The sequence below is a fragment of the Elephantulus edwardii genome, unplaced genomic scaffold (genome assembly GCF_000299155.1).
Source record: "Elephantulus edwardii isolate Elephantulus edwardi_28Jun2011 unplaced genomic scaffold, EleEdw1.0 scaffold00012, whole genome shotgun sequence".
NCBI lineage: Eukaryota > Metazoa > Chordata > Mammalia > Macroscelidea > Macroscelididae > Elephantulus > Elephantulus edwardii.
In genome coordinates this window covers 28,978,465-29,002,382 of record NW_006399762.1, presented here as the reverse complement: position 1 = coordinate 29,002,382, position 23,918 = coordinate 28,978,465, and positions in this window count along the sequence as shown.

Below are 23,918 nucleotides of genomic sequence, written 5' to 3'. Positions count from 1 at the left end.
AACACAAAAACAACCACCAAAAGCAACCAACCCAAATAACTAAAAACATATCTTGTAATGGTATTTTTGATGAAAAGTACTTTTTCCCAATTTGAGTCAATTTCCCAATTCTTAATGATTTACTTGCAAAGAGAAACAAATTATTGATCCTGGGATTGTTACATTTAACAGGCCTTCCAAACAACAGTGACCCCATGCTCAATATTAAGTAAATAAAAAACAACTAATTGACTGTTACATGGCTAATAGATAAACAATATACTACATTCTAATGTCACTCAACGTGTAGAAAAGATTAAACCACATTTACATTATTAAATACATCTATATTGGTAATATGTGGATGAAAGTCTTTCTGTTATTCTCAGCAATCAAATAGCAGTCTGATCCTCTGAGTGGAGGAAATATGCCAAAAAGAACATTGGGTTATGAAAACTTAGTAAACTTTCATAGCAACCCTCTAGTTCCCATTATTGTTGCTCGGGATAATAAAAGAGTGAGCTGCCAAAGTCCATTTCTAAACAGCAAACTGGAACTTTGATTCACACAGTGCAAAGCACTTGGTTTTACATGTTGTATTTGGTATGCCTGCTAACACTCTTTTGGCAGAGGTAACATTTCATTCCAGATTTCAAGCTTTCTTCATGAGGCAGATCTCTTGTAAAAGTTGTGTGACTCACATTTTCTTTTGTGAACAGCACTCATCATTAAATCCTGTGAAGTGTTCATCCAAAGACTTACAATTTTACAACCACCATCTAGGGGCCCAGAAGTGCAAGTTAATGCAATACAGTGACTTTACTGGCCTCTTTACAGGCTTTAGAGATGAAGTAACTGTTTCACATCTTTAGGAATATAGAATTGAATGGCCTGCTGGCTCTGTAATTTCGAAAAAGCGGAGACTCCCTAGAGACTGCATCAATATTTAAGGCAGGCATGTCTAAGTGACTTACTATAATATCTAAAACTGTAAAAAAAAAGTAATTATACTCCTTTGACCTGTGTGCTTGAGAGATGCTTCCTTATTTTTTAATTGAAACACTCTTAATTGAAGGAAACATATCTTAGTTCTTTCTTAAATCACATTTGTTAGATATTTATTTAGTTGATTTACAGTTGTCTCCATGCATTGCATAGATGTTGAGCTGCTAAATGAAAAGTCAGTAGTTCAAATCCATCAGTTGCTCTCTGGGAGAAAAGTAAGAATTGCCTTCCCATTAAGAATCATAGCATTAGAGGCCATATGATTCTGATCAAGTCAGAATCAACATGACAAAAGAGATTTTATTTTATAATGGTGATTTAGTGGATAGGGAGTTGTGCTCCCAGCTCAAAGTCAAGCAGTTTGAAACCACCGTTTCATAGGAGAAAGATGGCAAGTTAGCTATGAGTCTGTTCTCACTTGAGAACAATGAGAGAAAGAGAGGCAGGGAGGGGGGAAGGGGGAAAGAAAGGGAGGAGGAGGAAAGGAAAGAGAGATTGAGATAAAGTGAATGTGTACTCAAGCTCTGGTGGTGTAATCCACTACTAATTTAGAGATCTGGCAGTTCAAGTTCATCAACTGCATGGGAGAAAAATGGACAACCTTCTCTTGTGTAATTTACAGCGTTAGAAACCAATAAAGGATCAGGTATGATATGCAACAGATTCTACCGCAATAAAAGAAATACATAGGCAAGAAGTCTCTGGGTGCTGTAAAAAATGTTAATTCACTAGACGGCTAACTAAAAGATTCAAATGCAATCAGAATCATACAAGAAAAAGCATGGAAATTTACTTCTGAAATATCAGCCACTGAAAACTATGGTACACAGTTGTGCCACGTATAGTATTTGACACGTGTGGAATCACCATGAGTCAGAAGTGGCTCCATAGCAACTAGCCGGTTGTGTACAGACAGTCAGACCTTCTTAGTATCAGCATTATAAGGTGTTTGGGAAGAGGATCTGGGGAAATAGCAAAGCATCCAGTTTCGGTAAATGGCGAGGACAATGATAATGATTTATTCTGGATTTTGAAAAGGAAAAGCAGTCGTTTATTCTGGATAGTTGAGGAATAGTCTTGAGTGGAACTTCAGAGAAAGTCTATAAAACTAGCTCACTTCTAGGACTTTTGGAGGAACATCTTTTGAATGAGACTTAAATTAATTACCCCCTCTCCTGAAATTTTATTTCTTTAGAGCCCAAGACAATTACAAATACCCTATACAATGATCCTATTCAAGTTTTCCCGTAAGCTCTTACCGAGGTTGATTTAGGCCAGATGAATTCTTTGCTTAACCAGAACTTTCTGAACTTTAACTGAATCAGATGTTTACTGTAATTCAGTGCTATAAGATCTTCAAATTAGATGCCGCAGAATTAAGAACAGAGCGATCTTGCACTAGAAATATAATTTCTCCAGTACCAAAATATAGGACGTACAAAACCAGAAATAACCTGCTGACTCTGAAGATTTCTACATATTTTTTCAAAATATTAAATTTTGGCCTCTGATATGGTTCTTGAAGTGCCATTTAAATAAAATAAAGGAACATGTATTTGCCAAGCAGGGTTTTGGCATTTTTCTTCTGAAAACATTCAAAAGCACTTGGTTCTCACTGATATAATGCATATTTTCCATGAATCACTTAATCAAACAGTGCAAAAGTATTTCTCAGAAGCCAGCATATGAATTAAGCACTTGGGTGTGCATTTAGAAAAACAGGCATGGTTTCTGGTTTCCAGAACCTACCCTGTATTCTAAAGGCAAAGAAGGTTCTAACAAAAAATCAAAACACAAACACAAACAAAAACAAACCCCCAAAAACCAACCCCCAAACAAACAAACAAACAAAAACCCCACTTAAAAAAATCCACAAAAATAAAAATAAGAGAAATACCTTCTATGCTCAATCGCTATTTTTATTTGTCTGCTTTCCACCCACCTACATATTTATCTATCAACTACCCTATTGTGGAGAATGTTTGAGTAGCATAAATGGCTAAATGCTTGACCACTCAACAAATGGATTGTGGTTTGAACTTAGCCTGTGGGACCATGAAAGAAAGCTCTAGTAACCTGCTTCCAAAAGGTCTCACAGTGTTGAAAACCCTGTGGAGCAGTTCTCTACACATTTGGGGTCGCCGTGAAATATCATTGACTCAAAGGCAAGGAGTAATAACAGTGATGCCTATTTTAGGAAGCGAGTAAATGAGAGCGAAAGAACTACAGGACACAACTGCACAAATATGGGGAAGATGTCAGAGAAGGTGTTGGTGTATTACAGCTTGGGGACACTGTACATGAATCATGCAGATTACAGATTCTTGTCTTGCTTTTGGACTTTCAAAAAAGACCATTAGAGTTGGGTGATTGATTTAGTAAGAATTTTTGGCTCCTGCAGTTCTTCTGTGAATGCACAGACTATCTTGTTTTAAATTAGATGCTTGTGATCTTTTGAGGACAAACTGGTTCTGAAATAAGATCTAGAGAGTGTCCTGAACCTTCTCCTTGGAGTCACTGCACCATTTCATCATACTATCTCATCTACTTACTACCTAGTGAATGATTTTGAAGTCTCTACTTTCATTTTCTCCTCTGTCTATAGTTTCGGTTACATAGTCCTCCTCACATGACATCTGTTTTGTCTCTCTAAAGAGGCTCCCCAAGTGCCGCATATCACAGTGTTTCTTAATTATCTTTATAGAACATGATATTGACATGTGATCATAATTTAAGTAACATGTTAAAGGGTGATTGGAACATTTCAGGGTAAAGTGAAGTACATTAAGACGGTTGGAAAGGAGACAAGAAAATGATATAACAGAAAAAGAAAGCAGACTACACTTCTGTATTACTCGTTTCCTAGCAAAACCCTTCCCAGTTGTTTGCCCAACCATTAGAGACGATTTCCTGAATCTTTATTCTATGTAAAGCAAGAAATAGTGAATGCTAATGCATTCATAGTAAAAAAGTCAATTTCAAGTTCTGTGCTGAAATACAATGTTGTCAGTGATAGGATAATATTCATAAAACGCTGTGCGACTGGTAGCAACATGATGGATGATGACGAGAGTGAGATTGTTAACAGTTTAGTTTGTTTGGCTCCACAATCAACACTCTTGGTACCAGCAACAAGGAAATCAAAAGACAAATTGCACTGAGAAAGTCGACTGTGGAAAAGCAATGATGTCAGCCCAGAGAGTAAGATATCCTGATCTAGACCATAGTCTTTGCAAGTGTTCACTATTCATCAGAGAGCTGGACAATGACAAGAAATGATAGAAGGAGAATTGATGCCTATGAGTTGTGATTCTGGAGAAAAGTATTGAATATACCATGGACTGCTAAGAGAAGAAACAGGTTCATCCTAGAGAGGGTGAAACCAGGCTGCTCCTTGGAGGCAAGGATTTTGAAGCTTTGTCTGACATACTTTGGACATGTTGCAAGGCAGGACCAGTCCTTAGAGAGAGATATCATGCTTGGGAGAGTGGCAGGACAGCACCAAAGAGGAAAACCCTTGATGAGATGGATTGATTCAGTGAGTGGGCTAACAGAGGTAGATGTCTGAGAGACAATAAGATTGGCGCAGGCTAGAGCAGGGGTTAGCCTGTTATACATAGAGTTGTTATGAGTTGCAGGCAACTCGACAGCACATAGAAACAACAACAAGGAAGACCCGTTAACACAACTATTGTTCAAATATATGCTCTTATGTCTGAAGCCAAAGAGGAAGAAAGTGAGAATTTTTACCAAATTTTGCAGTCTGAAATTGACTGAATATGCAATCAGGATGCATTAATGATAACTGTTGACTGGAATGCAAAAGTAGAAAACAGTGAAGAAGGATCAGTAGTTGGAAAATATGGGTTTAGTGAAGGAAATGAAGTTGGAAATAGAATGATTGAATTTTGTATATACAATGATTTATTCATTGGAAATGTTTTTTTCTGAAAGACAAAAAAGATGACTTTACATGTGTATTTCACCGGATGGGCTGCATACGAATTAAACTGATAACACTTATGGAATAAATTCTAGGAGAAGCTCAACATTAGCAGTCAAAACTAGGCCAGGGACAGGCTATGTGTCAGATCATCAATTACTCATATGCAAGTTCAAACTGAGGCTGAAGAAAATTAAAATAAGTCCACAGGAAGCAAGATATGATCTGGAATCAATACCACCAAAATATCATAATCATCTTAAGACTAGCCTGAGGCATTGAACACCAATGATAGAAGACCAGATGAGTTGTGGGATGATATCAAGGATATCACCTATGAAGAAAGTAAAAGGTCATTACAAAGACATTAGAGAAAGGGAAAAAAGAAATAGAAATATCAGAAGAGACTTTAAAGATTGCACTGGAGCATCAAGAAGCCAAATCTAAAGGAAAATATTTTGAAGTGAAAGAGTTGAACAGATAATTTCAAAGGTCAGTTTGGAAGGACAAAACAAAGTATAATAATGGAATACAGAAAGCTGGAATTGGATAATAAAAAGGGAAGAACTTGCTCTGCATTTCTCAAGCTGAAAGAACTGAAAAACAAATTTAAGTGTCATCTGGAAATATTGAAAGATGCTATGGACAATATATTAAATGACCCAGAAAACATCAAAAGAAGATGGAGGGAATACACAGAGTCACTGTACCAGAAATATTGATTGACACTGGAGCAAATGGCAAAGAAGGAGAAAATAGATGCTGCATTGAAGGCATTAGGAGAAAAAAAAAGGCCCCAGTAATTGATGGGATACCAATTGTATTGTTTCAATGACCAGATACAACCTTGGATGCACTCACCATTCTATTTCAGGAACTTTGGAGGACTGCTGTTTGGCTAATGGATTGGAAGAAGTTCATATTTGTTATTCCCAAGAAAGTAGATCTAACTTAATGTGGAAATTTTTGAACAATATCATTGATATCATATGCAAGCAAAATACTGCTAAAGATCATTTAAAAATGGCTAGAACAGTACATATATAAGGAATTGACAGAAGTTCAAGCAGGATGTAGAAGAGGCTGTGGCACCCGTGATATTATTGCTGATATCAGATGGATCCTGGCTGAAAGTAAGGAATAGCAGAAGAATGTCTATTTGTGCTTTACTGACTATGCAAAGACATTTGACTTGTGGATCATGACAAGTTATGGCTAACATTGAGAAGAATGGAAATCCAAGACTACTTGATTGTGCTCATGTGGAGCCTAAACTTGGATTCGGAGGCTTTTGTGCAAACAGAGCAGGGGAGCATTGCACGGTTTGTAATTGGGAAGGGAGTGTGTCAGGGTTGCATTCTATCTCTGTATCTGTACAATCTATATGCTGAGCAAACTGAGAAGCTGGACTCTATGAAGAGGAATGTGGTATCAGGATTGGAGGGAGACTCATCAATAACTTGCATTACGCAGATGACACAACTTTGCTTGCTGAAAGAGAAGAGGACGTGAAGCATTTGTTGCAGAAGATCAAGGAACGCAAATTCAGTACGGACTGTGTTTCAATATCAAGAAAACAAAGATTCTTACCACTGGACCAACAGGCAGTGTCATGATGGATGGAGAGGAGATTGAAACAGTCAGCAGCTTCATCTTCCTTGGCTCCACAATTAACACGTTTGGTATGAGCAGTCAGGAAATAAGGAGATGCATTACACTGGGAAAATCTGCAGTTAGGGACATTTCCAAATTATTAAGGAGTTTTGATGTCAATATGAGGACTAAAGTGCACCTGATTCAGGCCATAGTCTTTCCAATTACTAGCTATGCATCTGAGACTTGGATAATAAATAAGGGTGACAGAAAAAGAATTGACACCTTTGAGCTGTGGTATTGGAGAAAAGCACTGAACATCCCATGGATGGCCAAGAGAACAACCAGGTATGTCTTGGAGAGGGTGCAGCCAGAGTGCTCTTTGGAGGCAAGAATGATGAAACTTCACCTCACATACTTTGGACATGTTGCTAGGAGGTTCTATTCCTTGGAGAGAGACATCATGTTGGGAAAGACAGAGGGTCAGAAGGAAAGGAAGACTCTCAACCAGGTGAGTTGACACAGTGACTGTTGCAATGGACTCTTAAGTGTCAGGAACTCTGAAGATGGCACAGGACAGAACAGAATTCAGATCTTTTGTCTATAAGGTTGCTATGAGTCGTGCTTGACTTGACGGCATCTAACAACAACAGCAGCAACCATGACAAATATTTCTATCCAAGATTAGAGCAATTTCCCAGATCTTTGTGACCCTTCTCACAGTCAAAAAAGAATATCTAGTGTCATAGTGTTTGCTATATGTTGTACAATGAATCAAAAGATCAGTAATTTGAATTCACTAGTGGTTTAATGAAACTTTTCTCCTGAAAGTTAGGAGAATTTGAAACACCTGCTGGAGAAGATTGAAGATTACCTCCTTCATTATGGAGTATCTTTCAACATCAAGAAGATAATTATCTTTACCACCAGGCTGAAAGGCAAAGTGATGTAAAAAAAGAATGAAAATTGAACAATTTCATCTTATGTAGATCCACTATTAATACCTTTTCACCCATAGAAAAATGTCAAAATACATATTGGACAGGGAAAGTCTGCTGTAAAGAAATTCTCCAAAGTTCTGAGGGACAATGATGCCAGTTTGAAGACTAAGGTGAGCCTGATTTAAAAGTCACAACATTTTCAGTCACTTTCTGTGCATTGGAAAGCTGGACAATGAATAAAGATGACAGAAGAAGAACTGATGTCTTTGAGTTGTGGTGCTGGAGAAGAGTACTAAATATCCCTTGGACTGCCAAACACAAACAGATACATCATGAAGAAAATTTAGCCAGAACACTCTTTAGAGGCAAGGATATAGATGCTTCATCTTTCATACAAGAGGCATATAAAAGAAAAAATGTGAAAAGCTTCTACCACTGTATCAGTATAGTGGGTGAAATGTAAATATTTTCTTTAATGGGGCAGAGAACATTTTCATTCCATTTTGTGTTGACTGAGTAAACAGTTTAATATTTCCTTTTTGTCTGTAAACTGGGCAATTACTACTTGATACAGTTAAAACAGGACTTGAAAACAGAAAATATTTGTAAGAAGATTGTGTCTTTTAATGATAGGTCATATATACATCTATATTCAGAATACAGCAGTCTATGATAAATGTGAATGATCAAGGAGATAGCTAAGTGGTCTGGTAAAATAGGTCGTGGCCAAAATTTAATAATTAAATTTTAATTTACGAGAGTAAGAGTGTGTCAGGAATGCATCATGTCTTCTTACATTTTAAATCTATTTGCAGAACAGATCATACAGGAGGCTGGGCTTTAGAAGAAGGAATGTGGTATCATGATAGGAGAAAAATTCGTCAACAACCTACGTTATGAGGATGCCACAGCCTTGCTTGCTGAAACTGAGGAGGAGTTGAAGCACTATCTGCAAAAAGTCAGGGACTGTAGTCTTCAATATAGATTGAAGCTCAACATCAAGAAGCAAAAATTTTCATCGTTGTGCCATTTCCCTATTGGCAGTACCATGATGGATGGAGAAGATATTCCACAATCAACACTCTTGGTACTAGCTGTCAGGGAATTAAAAGATGGATTGCACTGGAAAAATCTGCTATCAGAGACTTCTCCAGAGTAGTGAGAAGTGATGATATCAGTGTATAGACCAAGGTGCACCTGATGCAAGGCATGGTTTTTGCTATTACTTTGTATGCATCAGAGAACTGGGCAATGACGAAGAATGACAGACGAAGAATTGATGTCTTTGAATTTTGGTCCTGAAAAAGAGTCTTGAACATACCATGGACCACCAAGAAAACAAATAGTTTTGTCTTGGAGATATTGAAACCAAGTTTCTCCTTGGAGGCTAGGACTTTGAAGCTCTATTTCACATACTTTGGACACATGGTCAGAAATAGTCATTGGAGAAGGACATCATGCTTTGAAAGGTAGAGAGACAGCACAGGAGAAGAAGGCTCTGGATAAGATGTATTGATAAAGTGACTTGGACAATGGGAGTAGGTGTGTTGAAGTCAGTGAGACTGGCTTAGGATAGGGCAGGCTTCAGAGCTGTTACACGTAAGGTCTCTATGAGTTGCAGGCAACTTAATGGCACATAACAACAACAGCAGAGTAGTATTCAATATAGAGTGAAACTCAACATCAAGAAAACAAATATTGTCACTACTGGGCCACTTGTCAGCACTATCATAAAAAAAGAAATGAGATTATTAACTGTTTCAGTTTGCTCAATTTCACAAGCAACTCTTTTGAAAACAGCAGTCAAGAAATCAAAAGATTAATTGTACTAAAAAATCTGCTGTTAGGGACCTTTACAGAGCACTAAAGAGCAACAATGTCACTCTAGATACTAAGGTGCACTTGATTTAGAATACAGTCTTCTCAATTACTTGCTACATGACACAAAGCTGGACAGTGAACAAGTATGACAGACAGAACTAGAATTGATGCTATTGACTTGTGGTGCTGGAGAAGAGAATTGAACATACCACGGATCACCAAAAGTACAAAATAGATCTGTACAGGAGAAAGTGAAGCCAAGTTGCTCCTGGGAGGCAAGGATTTTGAAGCTCTGTCTACCATACCTTGAGCATGTGGCCAATCCTTGGAGAAGGTCATCATGCATGGAAAGGTGGGGTGGACAGCTTAGGAAAGGAAGATCATTAATGAGATGCAGTGACATAGTGACTAGGGTTGCATGTCGAAGAGTGTGAGACTGTATTAAGATCAGGCAGCGGCTGGAATTACTGTCACAGGGTCACTGTGAGCTGCAAGTGACTGGTACATAACAACAACAACAACAGAATATCAAGAGGCTTCAAATTATGTTAATGTCATTAAAAAGAAGTTGTATTTCCTATAGTACAATTTCTTAGAAATTTAACCAGTAACTTTACATATACATATGTTTAAGCATAATCATATATAGGGTCACTATGAATCGCAGGCGACTTGATGGCACATAACAACAGGGGTTCAGAGCTATTGTACATGGGGTTGCTGCAAGTAATGGTTGACTCAAAGGCATATAACAAAAATATAATCTACTATACAAAGGATGAAAAAAAAGCAAAGGAAAAATTGCATTGTTTTCACAAAGAATAATGACAATTTCAAGGTCTATCCCAAAGTACAATGTTGTGAGTGATAGGATATTAACCATACGCTTATAAGGAAGATCTGATTATGGGATTATTATTAAAATATATTCACCAATAGCTAAAGCCAAAGAAGAGGAAATTGAGGATTTCTCAACTTTTGAATTTCAAAATTGATCAAACATGCACTCAAGATGCATTGATAATTACTGGAGACTGGAATGCAAAAGTTGGAAGCAATGAGGGAGGGAATGGTAGTTGTAAAGTACAAACGTGATGGCAGAAACAGGGCTAGAGAGTGGAATGTTGTACATTTAATGATTTATTCATAACAAATACCTTGTAAGAAGCACAAAAAAATGACTTTACATATGGACTTTACTGCACAAGAATCAGATTCACTACATCTGTGGAAAGAATTGATAGAGAAGCTCAGTATCAATAGTCAGAACCAGGCCTGGAACTGACTGTGGAAACAATTACTCATGTGCAAGTTCAAATTGAAAGTGAAGAAGATTAAAATAAATTCACAAGAATAAAAAAAATCATTGGTTTGAGACATTGATCACCATTGGTCATTGGTTTGAGGCATTGATTACCATTGATAATAAATTAGAGGAGTTGTGGTATCAAGGCAAGAATAACTCCACCTCTATGAAAGAGAAAAAAGAGAAGGCCAAAATGGATGTCTGAAGAAACTATGAAAAGAGTCCAGAATGAAGGTTGCATAGTGGAGTGTACTCGGGGCAGGAGTGGGGGAGGGGGGCGGATTCTATACCTATGAAATAATTTTTCTTTTGCTTTTCAAAGAGAAGAGCAAACTAGGGGGAGGGGTGGGCAGGGAGCAAAATGCAACAATGAATGTATTGTTGTTGTTATGTGCCATCGAGTCGTTTCTGACTCATAGCGACCCTATGCACAACAGCTCTAAACCCTGCTCTGTCCTGCGCCAACCGCACCGCCTCTGACACACCCATCCCGATTACTCCAATCACCAAATCAATCCATCTCATAGAGGGTCTTCCCCTCCTGCGCTGTCCCTCCACCCTCCCAAGCATGATGTCCCTCTCCAAGGACCCGTCTCTCCTGGCAACATGTCCAAAGTATGTCAGACGAAGCCCCAGAATCCTTGCCTCCAAGGAGCAGCTTGGTTTAATAGAAATCCAAAATCTCTGTAAAGATTCATTAAAATTAATTTTAATAAAAGAAAAAGAATAGCAGTAAAGTGTCAAGAATCTAAAACAAGGGAGGAGATGTTGAAGTAAAAGAGCTGAATAGAAGATTTTCAAAGGGCAGCTCAAGGAGACAAAGCAAAGTATTATAATAGGAGGAGCTAGAGTTAGAAAATAAAAAGGGAACTTGGCATTACTTTTTCCTAATATATTTTTCAATTTCAATTGTAATTTTAACTAAAGTTTACAGAAAAGCTAGATTTTTCATGCATTCATTGTTGCACATTTTACCTCCCTCCTTCTCTTCCCCCTCCTCCAGTTTGTTTCTTTTTAAAAAAAAGTTTATTGTTGCACAATTACCTCCCTCCCCTGCCACAGTCCTCTTTTCAATATGATTAGACATTATCAAATTCAAGCCTGGAGTTGCAATATTGAGAGTTACCATGGGCAAGATCTCGAATGATGCAGCATTATTTAAAGATGATGGAAGGAATACACAGAATCACTGTACCAAAAATAATTTACTGACACTGAAATATTTTAGGAAGTGTCATATGAACAAGAGCAAATGGTAAAAAAGCACTAAGTCCAAGGTGTGATAAAGATATAGGCAAAAAATAAGGCCTCAGGAATAGCTAGGATACCATTTGACATATTTCAGCTAACACATGCAACCCTGGAAGTGCTCTCCAGTTTATGCCAGGGAATTTGGAGGACAGATGCTTGACCATAAGACTGGAAGAGATCCATATTTGTTCCCATTTCCAAGAAAGGTCCGACAGTGTGGACATTATTGAGCAATATCAGTAATATTTCCACTTCTGAAATGACAGGTCTTTGAGAATCCTGTGCACACTAAGATTAGACTACTAGATATGACACCTGAGGCTGTGCCCTCCAGCTGGCAAACACACAAAGGAAGAGGAGCAGTTAGCAAGCAGACACTAGTGATTGGACGTTGGAATGTGAGAAGCATAAATGTAGGACAGTTTGTCATTGTGAAGAGAGAAATGGAATGCATAAATATTGACATATTAGATATTGGTGCAATGAGATAGATTGACACAGGATATTTTGAATCAGATAATCCTATTATCTTTGGAAGTAAGAGTGGCGTCCACTTCCAAAATGGCTTGCCTCTGGAAACTCTATGAGCAGTGCTCAGGTCTTTAATTCATAGGGTTGCTAGAAGTTGTCTATAACTTGACAGCACTTAACAACAACAATCCTACGATCTACTTGCTAGAAATGTAAAGGTGAGGAAAAATGGGATTGCATTCATAGCTAAAAGGACCGTTTCCAGATCCATCTTGAAATATGTTTTGAGCAACTGGATGATATCCATATGCATACAAGGAACACCTGTTAATATGTATGCTAACAATCAAAGCCAAAGAGAAGAAAATAGTTTCTTCCAACTTTTGTAGTCAGAAATCTATTTAATGTACAACCAGGATGCACAAATAATAATAATAAAGGATGATTGGAATGTATAAGTTCGGATCAGAGAAAGATCAGTAGTTAGAAAACATGGACTTGGTGATAGAAACAAAGCTGGAGATAAAATGATAGAATTGTGTACAGTCAATGATTTATTCATTGGAAAGATTTTTTATAAGAAACCTAACAACATAGACTATGTAGACAAGAACCTACCTGATGGTTTGCATAGTAATAATATTAACTAAATTGGTTAAAAATTGTTGGAAAAGCTCAATATCAGCTGTGAAAACCAGGCCAGATGTTAAGTCGTAGGCAAGATCACATTCAAACTAAAAATGAAATCAAATCCACAAGTCCCAAAATTTGACCTTCAATCTATCCTACCTGAATTAAAAAGCCTTCTGAGGAGCAGGTTTGAGGCCTTGAATACTAATGAACAAAGGCCAGATGAGCTGTGAGAAGATATAAAAATATTTTATATGAAGAATGCAAAATGCCATTACAAAGACAAAGGAGGAAGAAAAGACCAAGAGACTAAATAGTGCACTAGAATACTGAGAAGCCTAAGCAAAGGGAAGAAAATAGGAAGTTAAGATTTCACACAAAGCAAAGTATTACAATGAAATGTGCAGAGAACTTGAGGTGAAAAAATCAAAAGGAACAAACTCACTTAAGCTGAAGGAACTGAAGAAAAATTTAAGCACCAAGTTGCAATACTTAAGGGTGCTGAGGGAAGAATATTGAATGACCCAGAAAAATCAAAAATAGATGGAAGGAAAACAAAGATGGAAGGATTACATAGAGTCAATTTACCAAAAAGAATCGCTTGACACTGAAAAAATTTCATAAAACAGCTTATGTTGAAGAGACAATGGTGATGAAGGAGGAGGAAGTTCAAGCTGCTCTGAAAGGATTGGCAAAAACAAGGCCTCAGGATTTGGTGGAATGTCAATTGACCTATTTCAACAAACAGATGCAGCTCTGGAAGTGTTCACCAGGCTGTGCCAAGAAATCTGGAGGATAAATACCTAGCCAAATGACAAGAAGAGATTCATACTTATTCCTATTCCAAAAGAAAGGTGATCTGACAGAATGTAGAGACTATCGAACAAAATCACTAATATCACACACAAGCAAAATATTGCTTAAGATCATCCAAAAATGACTAGAATAGTAAGTACGTTGACAGAGAACCACCAGAAAGAAAAGCCAAGTTTAGAAGAGGCGTTGGCACTAGGGACAGCATAACCAATGTCAGATAGATCTTGGCCAAAAGCAGAGTACCAGAAGAATATATATCTGTGTTTCAGTGACTATGCTAAGGCATTTGACGTTGTGGATCACAACAAATTGTGGATAACCTTGAGAAGAATGGGAATCCCAGAAGACCTGATTGTACTCAGGTAAAGCCTTTACTTGGAGTAGGAGGCAGTCATTAGAACAGAGCAAGGAAACACTGCATGTTCAAAATCAGAAAAGAAGTGTCAGAGACGTGTCCTGTCTCCATACCTTTTCTATCTGTATGTAAACAGATCATTCGAGAGGCTAGACTTTATGTGGCACCAGGATTGGAGGAAGAACTTAACAACCTGTGTTATGCAGATGACACAACTTTGCTTGCTAAGACTGAGAAGGAAATGAGTCATTTGCTACAGAGGGTCAAGGACTGTAATGTGCAATGTGAATTCAAGCTCAACATCAAGAAAATGAAGATTCTTACTACTTGGCCAATTGGCAGTGCCATAATAGATTGTTAACAATTTCAGCTTGCTAGGTTCCACAGTCAACACTCTTGACATCAGCAGTCAAGAAATAAAAAGATGAATTGCATTAGGACAATCTGCTGGCAGGGACCTCTCCTGAGTGCTAAAAGTAATGATGTCAGTCTAGCCACTAAGGTGTGCCTGATCCAGGTCAAGGTCTTCATAATTACTTGCTATGTAACTGACAGTTAGACAGTGACTGAAGATTATATTAGAAGAATTGATATCTTTTAGTTGTTGTTCAGGAGAAGAGTGTTGAACATACCATGGATTGCCAAATGAACTAACAGATATATATGACTTTGAGAGTGAAATCAAGCTGTTCCTTGGAGGCAAAGTGTTTGAGGCTCTGCCTCACATATTTTGGGCATGTTACTAGGAAGGACCAGTTCTTAGAAAAGGATAGCATGCTTGGAAGAGTGGAGGGACAGTGCAGGAGTGGAAGACCTCAAATGAGATGGATTAAAACAGTAACTGAGGTAGTGAGGATAGACGTGTCAGAGACACTGAGATTGGTTCACAACAACAACAACAACAACAACAACAACAAAAATAACATTAATATCATATGCAAGCAAAATTGAAGATCATCCAAAACCAGCTGGAACAGTATATTTACAGGGAACTGCCAGAAGTTCAATCTCCATTTAAAAGGCTGTGGCACCAGGGATGTTAATATTAATGTTAATGTTAATGTTAATGTTAATGTTGGTCTTCAAAGGATCCTGGCCGAAAGTAGAGAATGCCATAATAATGTTTATTTGTGTTTTATTGAGTATGCAAAGACATTTGACTGAATGTATCACAATAACGTTCACAAACAATAAAAAAATGGGAATCCCAGAACAATTAATTGTGCTCATATTAAATATGCAACTTGACCAAGAAGCTGTTATATCAACGGCGTAACAGGACACTGTGTGGTATAAAATCAGAAAGTGTATACATCAGAGTTGTATCTTTTCTCTGTACCTATTCAATCTGTATGCTGAGAAAATCATTTGTGGAGCTGAACTCTATGAAGAAAAATGTGGCATCAGAATCAGAGGAAGACTCAGTCCACAACCTTCTTTATGCAGGTGGCACAACCTTGTTTGCTGAAATTGAAGAGAACCTGAAGTACTTGCTGCAAAAGATCAAAGGCCATACAACCTTCAATATGAATTGCGTCTTAATATCAGTAAGACAAAGACCCTCATCACTGGACCAATAGACCACATCATGATGGAGAAAGGATTGAAATGTCAATGATTTAATCTTATTTGTATCCACAATCAACATCCTTGTTACCAGCATTCAGGAGATAAAGAGATGAATTGTTTTGGGCAAGGCTACTGTCAGGGACCTCTCTAAAATCTCGAAGGGTAGTGGTGTCTGTTTGAAGACTACAGTGCGCCTCATTCAGGCCATGTTCTTTCCCATTACTTAGTATGCATCCGAGAGTTGGACAATAAATAAACATGACAGAAGGACTTTAAGTTGCGGTTTTTGAGAAGAGTATTATAGATTTCCATGATAATGAACACCTATGTCTTGAAAAAGATGCCTCTTTGGAGACCAGGCAAAGTTACATCTCTCATATTTGGACGTATTACTAGAAATGGACATCATGTTTGAAAATGTGGAAGGTCAGTGAGAGAGAGGAAGATACTGAATGAATAGATTGACATGATGACTAGAGCAATTGGCTCAAGTATTTCAGAGATGGCAAAGTTGGTACAGAAAAGGACAGGATTCAGATCTGTTGTTTCTAGCATCATGATTAGTGGTTCTTGACTCTACGACCTCTAACAACAGCTACAACAATGGGCTTAAGTATAACAGAGATATTTTTAATTTGTGATTTTAGTGAAAGTTTACAAAAAGGATACATTTTTATTCATTCACTGTTGCACATTTTCCTCCCGTCCACCTCACCAAAACTCACTTTATAATGCATGTCTTGCTCCAGATTGGCAGTTGCCATACATACAATGTTTAATCAATAATTCCCTTAAGGTAGTCATTCCCTTCTCGCAGTACAGATTAGTGTTCATTATTTATCCGTTCTTTCGAGCATGGTAGATAGTTTGAAGATGGCACAGGAAAGGGCAAAGTTTTCCTCGATTGTTCCTAGTATCAGTATGAGTCACAGATGACTGGAGAGCACTTAACAACAGCCACAAAAATAAGTAATGATTCTTACCTGCCAGGGAAGACACCATTATCATGAAGATGGTTTTCCCAGGGTGAGGCTTATCCAAATGTGCTGACCCTTGCCATTTCACAAAATGTGGGAACTTGACCACGTAATTGCTGGTAGCAGGGGAATGCATTCACACTCTAAAAATTAAAAAAAAAAAAAGGAAAGAAAGAAAGAAGAAAAAAAGATAATTGATGTTCAGCAACTTTTCATTTATTTTTGGGGGGTTGTTTAGATATAATCTTTTAAGAAACTCTTATTCAAATAATTTGCTTAATTTTGATTGGATATTTATTTTGTCGAGTTTTTAGAGTTCTTTACGTTTATATTCTGAATACTAAATCTTCATTAGAAAAATGATTTCCAGATATTTTCTTCTACTTTGCTGTTTTATCACCTCTTTAAATGTGTTTTGATACAAAATGTTATTTGGAGGGTTTTTTTAGGAAACCTTATTTTTTTCTTGTTATTGTTAATCTTTTATTAAACTATCTTGTGCCATTTAAAAGATCTGCACTTCAAAAAGGGATGCAGTTCAAGTCCACCAGTTGCTTTGCAGAAGTATGGGCAATCTCTGCCTGTGTGATTTTGCTGCCGCTGAAAACCCGCAGGAGGATCCACTATGATGAGTTGGTTCAAACTTGAAGGAACTCAACAACAACAACAATGATTAAATTGTGTTTTCTTATAAAATGTAAATATGATGCCAAGGACCTCTCCACAGTTCTAAAAAACAACAGTATCAGTCTAACGACTACAGTGCACCTGATTCAAAATAAGGTCTGTTACTTGCTATTCATCTGAAAATTTGTTAAAGTCTAAGGATAACAGAAGAAGAATGGATGCCTTTGACGGAGTTGTGATGGAGGTGAGTGTTGAATGTATAGGCTACCAAGAGAATAAGCAAGTCTGTCAGGGAAAAAGTGACGCTAGGATGCTCCTTGACAAGCAAGGATGGTGAAACTCCATTTCACAAACTTTGTACATGGTGGGCCAGTCTTTGGAAAAGGACATTATACATGGAATGATAGAAGGCCAGCACAACAAAGACAGACCTTGGATAGGATGGATTGACAAAGTGACTGTGGCAGTGAGTCAAGTGCCTCAGAGATGATGAGGCTGGCTCAGGATAGGGTAAGGTCCAGGGTTCATAGGGTCATAGGTTAATAGGGTCACAATGAGACTCCGTGTCACACAACAACAACTACAACAACAACATTTAGTTCCTTGAGTTCTTTCCCTCGTAAATCAGTTATTTGGACTTCTCTGGGAACAGTTACTATTACTTTAGTTTGTTTTCTTGATGGACTTTTATTTCTGGGTTGTTGGGTTTGTTTTTTTGTTTTATGGATGTGAGTGTTTTGGTTTGGTTGTGGTTTTAAAACAAGGCATTTGATTATCATAATGTGGTTACTCCATAATCAGATTTTTCACCATACTTGTGATTATTTTTAATCGTTGGTGGCTTTCTCAGTCCATTTGTTAGTGACTTTCACTAACTCTTTTGTTAAAACACTATTATGGGTTATGTTTGGAGACTGAAGTTCCTGTTTTTGCTTGTAGAATCTAGTTAATGTTTTGACAAAGCTTTCTTTGAATGTAAGAAAACTTGCTGCAGTTTTTGCAGACTGACTGTTGAGATACATATTCAAATATATCAAGGCTTGCACATAACCTTATCTACATCAACAGATTAAATATAAGAGTCTCTTTAGGAATTTAAGTGAGCTTCTTGCCCTGGACATGTATTGCTTTCTTGTTTTGCCTGCCTGCCCAAAGCTTTTGAATAACGTCATTCCTAAAAACAATCCCTCTAGCTTCACCTTATAATTTTTAGGCATGTGAGTTGTTTTTTTAAAAATTATTTTATATTGTTTGCTTACAAAGTTCATACATACTGTGTTTCACACTATTCTTCATTCACATTGTGCTTCATACAATCATTCCCATTCATTATGTTTTATGAACTTAATCACCATTGGACTATTCCCACTATTTACCCTGTCTTTTCAGGACTTCACCAGATCTTTCCCATTTCTTTTACCCCCTCCCTCCACCCACCAAATAGTACAACCCTGTAGAATTGCCCCTACCCGTCCTCACCCGTATGTTACCACCCTTTTTCCCTATACATGTTTTACTCGTTATCCTTTTATTTTTACAATAATTATCTTATGCAGTATTTGTCCTTATGAGATTTGAGTTAGAACATTCAGCATAATGCTCTCCAGTCTTTCTCAAGTCGTATTTTTTTAAATCATTGCTCTTTGTAGTAGGCATGCATTTTATGTTAATTACACTCTATTACAAGCTGGCTACACGTGGTGACTACCTTTTCAATTGTCCCTATATTGTATGGTTCTGAGACAGGCCAAACTGAGATGAGTACCTTTTTTCAGTCCTTCAAGCAGCCCCAGACAGTTCAAAAAGTCACACACAGTAATATTACTGTGAACAAGGTCATCTCTGTTCCCTCTAGAGTCAGAGGCGGGAAACCTTTCCTGGAATTGCATACAACCACTGCTGTAAGATGGTACTGAGTAAGAAAGGAAAGAGTATGGCACATAGAAAGCCAAAGTTTCTCTCCTGTTGTAACATCACCTCGTGGTGCAGTGGGTAAAGAATCCACTAGCCAAAAAAATAAGGGTCAGTGATTTGAAAACACCAGTTGCTCTTTGGAACAAAGATGAGGCAGTCAGTATCTTTCCATAAAAATGTTCCAATTTTGGATAATCAATGGACAATTTTCCTTTGCCCTTCAGGTTTACTTTAAGTGAGAATTAACATGATGTCAGTGGACTTGGTTTGTTGGACTTGATTCAGCGTTTGTTTAGTTGCTATGGTCTTTTACTGATTTCCAGAAATTTGACTAAGCTGGTTCTGCCAGGTATTGCTTTACTGCTTTTTTGGGAACTAAACTGTAAAACCAATCATACCAGCATTTTTCTCCAGATCCATTCTGAAGGGACTTTTAATTTGTGATCTCATAAAACAATCAAATTTATTGGCAATAATCAAAACTACATGAATAATTTTAGTTACACTGTTAACTATACAATGTGCTTTAGGACAAATATTTGCAAATATTTCATGTGTTTATGGTAAATTCAATATCTTTCTTAGATATGGTAATTGCTTTTAATCTTTATCTCAATTCTTCAGTAAAATTTAATAAAGGAATATATGTCTGCATGGCTCTTATATATATTTATACTTCCTCTTCTTTAACTAGACTCCTCAAAATCTATGTAAACAATCTCCAGTACTATTTCTACTATAAAAGCATGGAAGATACAAACTCAGTTTACAATGTCAGAGGTCTAAACAATCTACTTTTTAGTTTTTAATAACTGCATTATTGAAAGCCTCTAGTCAACCACATCAGGAAAAAAACTCAATAGTTGTTTCTTGAGTTTGCTTACTTTTTATTATAATTTTGTTAGTGGTCCCTTATGGATGTGGGTTGGAGAATTAGAGTTTACATAATTTCCAGGATTTGGATGGTATCTGGGTAATGAGAGTAAAGTAGACAGTATTTCTTGTCTGGCTCATTATCACTGATTCCTAATTTCTTCTGAGATATTCTTTCTTTAGAATGGATTTCTTTTTCACGTCATCAATCACTGATGTGTTTTCCTTTTTCCTCTCCTTAGTAACTGAAGCTTCTTTGCGGTGCCAATATTATTCTTGGGTGTAGGGAAGGTATTTAACAGCACATTTGAGTTCAGGAAATCTGTGGGCTTGTCTCAAGTCTTCTTTCCCAGACAGTAAACCACGTCTACCACCCATGTATTCTGGGCAGAAGAAACCATGGGATCTGGCTGCATTCCCATGTACTATTCAGAAATGGAAGAAGATACATTTATTTCCAAATTTTCACTGTGAAACATGTTCCCTTCACTGTGCTCTCCATCTCAGTAAACTGACAATCACTGACACATTGTTTATATATGCACAGACACGCACTCACACACAATCTTAATTCTTTCTCTCAGGCTCCTTCAGTCTGTTAGCAAGTCACATCAAGTCTGTCTTTAAACTATACCTCAAAGTCAATTTCTTTTTCACTATTCCCATTGCTACTACCTTTATTTGCATTTCATATGGTCTTACATGACTTAGTATAAGACCCTTATAGATAAAATATTTTTATTAATGCTTCCTTTTTTCTTAAGCACAGAAAAATGTGCTAAAATTTAGATTATGATAACCCTTCACACAAACCTATTCATTGGTTTAGCATGAAATCAAGACAACATTATATTTTTTAACAAAAACCTATAAGCCTTATTTACTTCATTTTATTTCTTTAATATGCTGAATTCATTTCCACCCCCAAATTTACAAATTTCTCATTTCCTGATCTTTCCTATATGGTATGTTATCATGCCTTCAGATATCTTCTTAAATGCAACTCTTTCCTATTCTATTTCCTTATTTCTCAATTCTATATTCTGAATTTGATGAACAATCTTACTCCTATTTCAGTTTCTTTATGGATTTATGGTAAGTTTTCAGGGCCAATACTGGCTCAGTATCCACTTAAATGTCCCAGAACACAGTACACAGACTGGTATATGCTAACTCAGTTCCACCAAGATTGTTTCCATACAAAGCCACTCACCACCTTGCTGTGTTCACACAGCAGACTCCTCATCTAGGTATAAGTTTTACATGAGCACAATTCTTTGTTCTTGGGTTCTCATTCTTCTCAATATTAGCCATAATTTGTTATGGTCCACACAGTTAAATACCTTTGCGTAGTCAACAAAACAGAGATAGACATCCTTCTGATAGTCTTTGCTTTCCGCCAAGATCCTTCTGACAGCAGCAGTGATATCCCTGGTGTCACAACCTCTTCTAAAACAAACTTGAATTTCTGGAAGTTCTCTGTTAATGTACTGTTCTAGCCACTGATCTTCAGCAAGATTTTTCTTGCATGTAATATTAGCTATACTATTCAATAATTTTGATACACTTTTGGATCACCATTTTGGGGAATGGAAACAAACATAGTTCTCTTCCAGGTAGTTGGTCAGGTAGCTGTCTTCTAGATTTCTTGACATATAGCATGGTATAAAGTGGTTGTTGTTGTTATGTGCCATCAAGTCACCTGCGACTCATAATGACCCTATGAACAACAGCTCTAAACTCTCCTCTGTTGTTGTTGTTCTTATACACCATCGAGTCATTTGCGATTCATAGCAACCCTATGTACAAGAACTCTAAACACTCTTCTATCTTGTGCCAACCTAGCCATCTCAAACACACTTATTCCCACCGCTCCAGTCACAGAATCGATCCATCTCATCGAAGGTCTTCCTCTCTTTCACCGCCCCTCCACTCGGCCAAACATGATGTCCCTCTCCAAGGACCAGTCCCTCCTTGCAACATGCCCAAAGTATGTCAGATGAAGTTTCAGAATCCTTGACTCTAAAGAACCTTCTAGCTTCACCCTCTCCAGGACAAATCTGTTTATTCTACTAGCAGTCCATTGTGTATTCAACACTCTTCTCTAGCACCACAGCTCAAAGGCATCAATTCTCTTTCTATTTTCTTTCTATTCACTGTCCAACTCTCTGATGTATAGAACATAATTGTGAAGACTGTAGCCTGGATCAGGCGCACCTTAGTCTCCAGTCTGAAATCACTGCTCTTCAGTATTCTTGAGAGGTCCCTCACAGCCGACTTTCCCAATGCAATTAGTCTCTTGATTTCCTGGCTGCTGTTACCAAGGATGTTGATTGTGGAGCCAAGTAACTTAAAACTTAACTTTCTCAATCTCTTCACCATCCATACTGAAACCCTGCTCTATCTTGTGTAAATTTCATCGTCCCGACACATCTAGCCCCATTACTCCAATCACTGAATCAATCCATTTCATTGAGGTTCTTCCTTTCTTGCTCTGTCCCTTGACTTTCCCAATGGGCATGACCTCCCTCTCCAAGGACTGGCCCCCTCCTTGCAACATGTCCAAAGTATGTCAAATGAAGCTTCAGAATCCTTGCCTCTGAGGAGCAGCCTGGTTCCACCATCTTCAGGATAAACTTGTTTGTTCTCCTAGCAGTCAATGGTATATTCAACACTCTTCCTCAACACCACAGCTCAAAGGCATCCATTCTCCTTCAATCATCTCTAGTCATTGTCCAGCTCTCTAATGCATATCAACTGACTGCAAAAACTGTATCACGTGCACCTTAGTTTACAGACTGACATAGTTGGTCTTCAGTACTTTAGAGAGATCTGAGGCAGCAGACTTTCCCAATGCAATTTGCCTGTTAATTTCCTAGTCCATGATTCTAGGGATATTGTAGTTAATGTTAGATAGATCTTGACTGAAAGCATGGAGTACCAGAGGAATGTCTGTGTTTCATTGACTATGTAAAGGCATTTGACTGTGTGAACTACAACAATTTGTGGCTAACTCTAAGAAGAATGGAAATCCTAGAACACTTGATTGTACTTATGCTAACCAATACTTGAAGCTGGAGGCAGTTATCAGAACAGAGCATGGAAACACTGCATGGTTCAAAATTGGGAAGGGTGTATGCCAGGGATATGTACTATCTCTGTACCTTTTCAACCTATATGCAGAACAGGTTATCTGGGAAGTTGGCTCTATGAGGAGAAATGTGGCATTAGGATTGGAGGTAGGCTCATCAACAATCTGTATTATACAGCTGACAAAATCCTGATGCTAAAATTGAGGAGGACCTGAAGCACTTGCTGCAGAAGGTCAAGGACTTCAGCCTTCAACATGGATTGAAGCTCAATATCAAGAAAACAAAGATTGTCACCACTGACCAATTGGCAGCATCATGATAAATGGTGAAGAAGAGATTGCAATTGTTAACAGCTTTAGTTTGCTTGGTCCCACAATTAATACTTTTGGTACAAGCAGCCATGAAATCAACAGATGAATTGCATTGATACATAATAAGCAATTAATAAATTTTCTCAGTAGAAAAATATACTTCACAATGAAAAATATATAGAAATATTGTTGGTACTGTTATTGTCCTAAAATCAAACTAATACAAATAATACCCTATGAACAACACACCAAGCACTTGCTATGTCCTGTGACATTCTCACAATCTATGCAATATTCAAGTTCATCATGGATGTCATTTGTCAGTTTTGTTCTTTGACCACCGTCCTCTCTTTCACTGACTCTCTCTTTTTCCAGTATGATGTGTTTTTCCAATACCTAGTACCTCTTGCCAACATGGTCAATGTATATGACACAAAGTTTCAC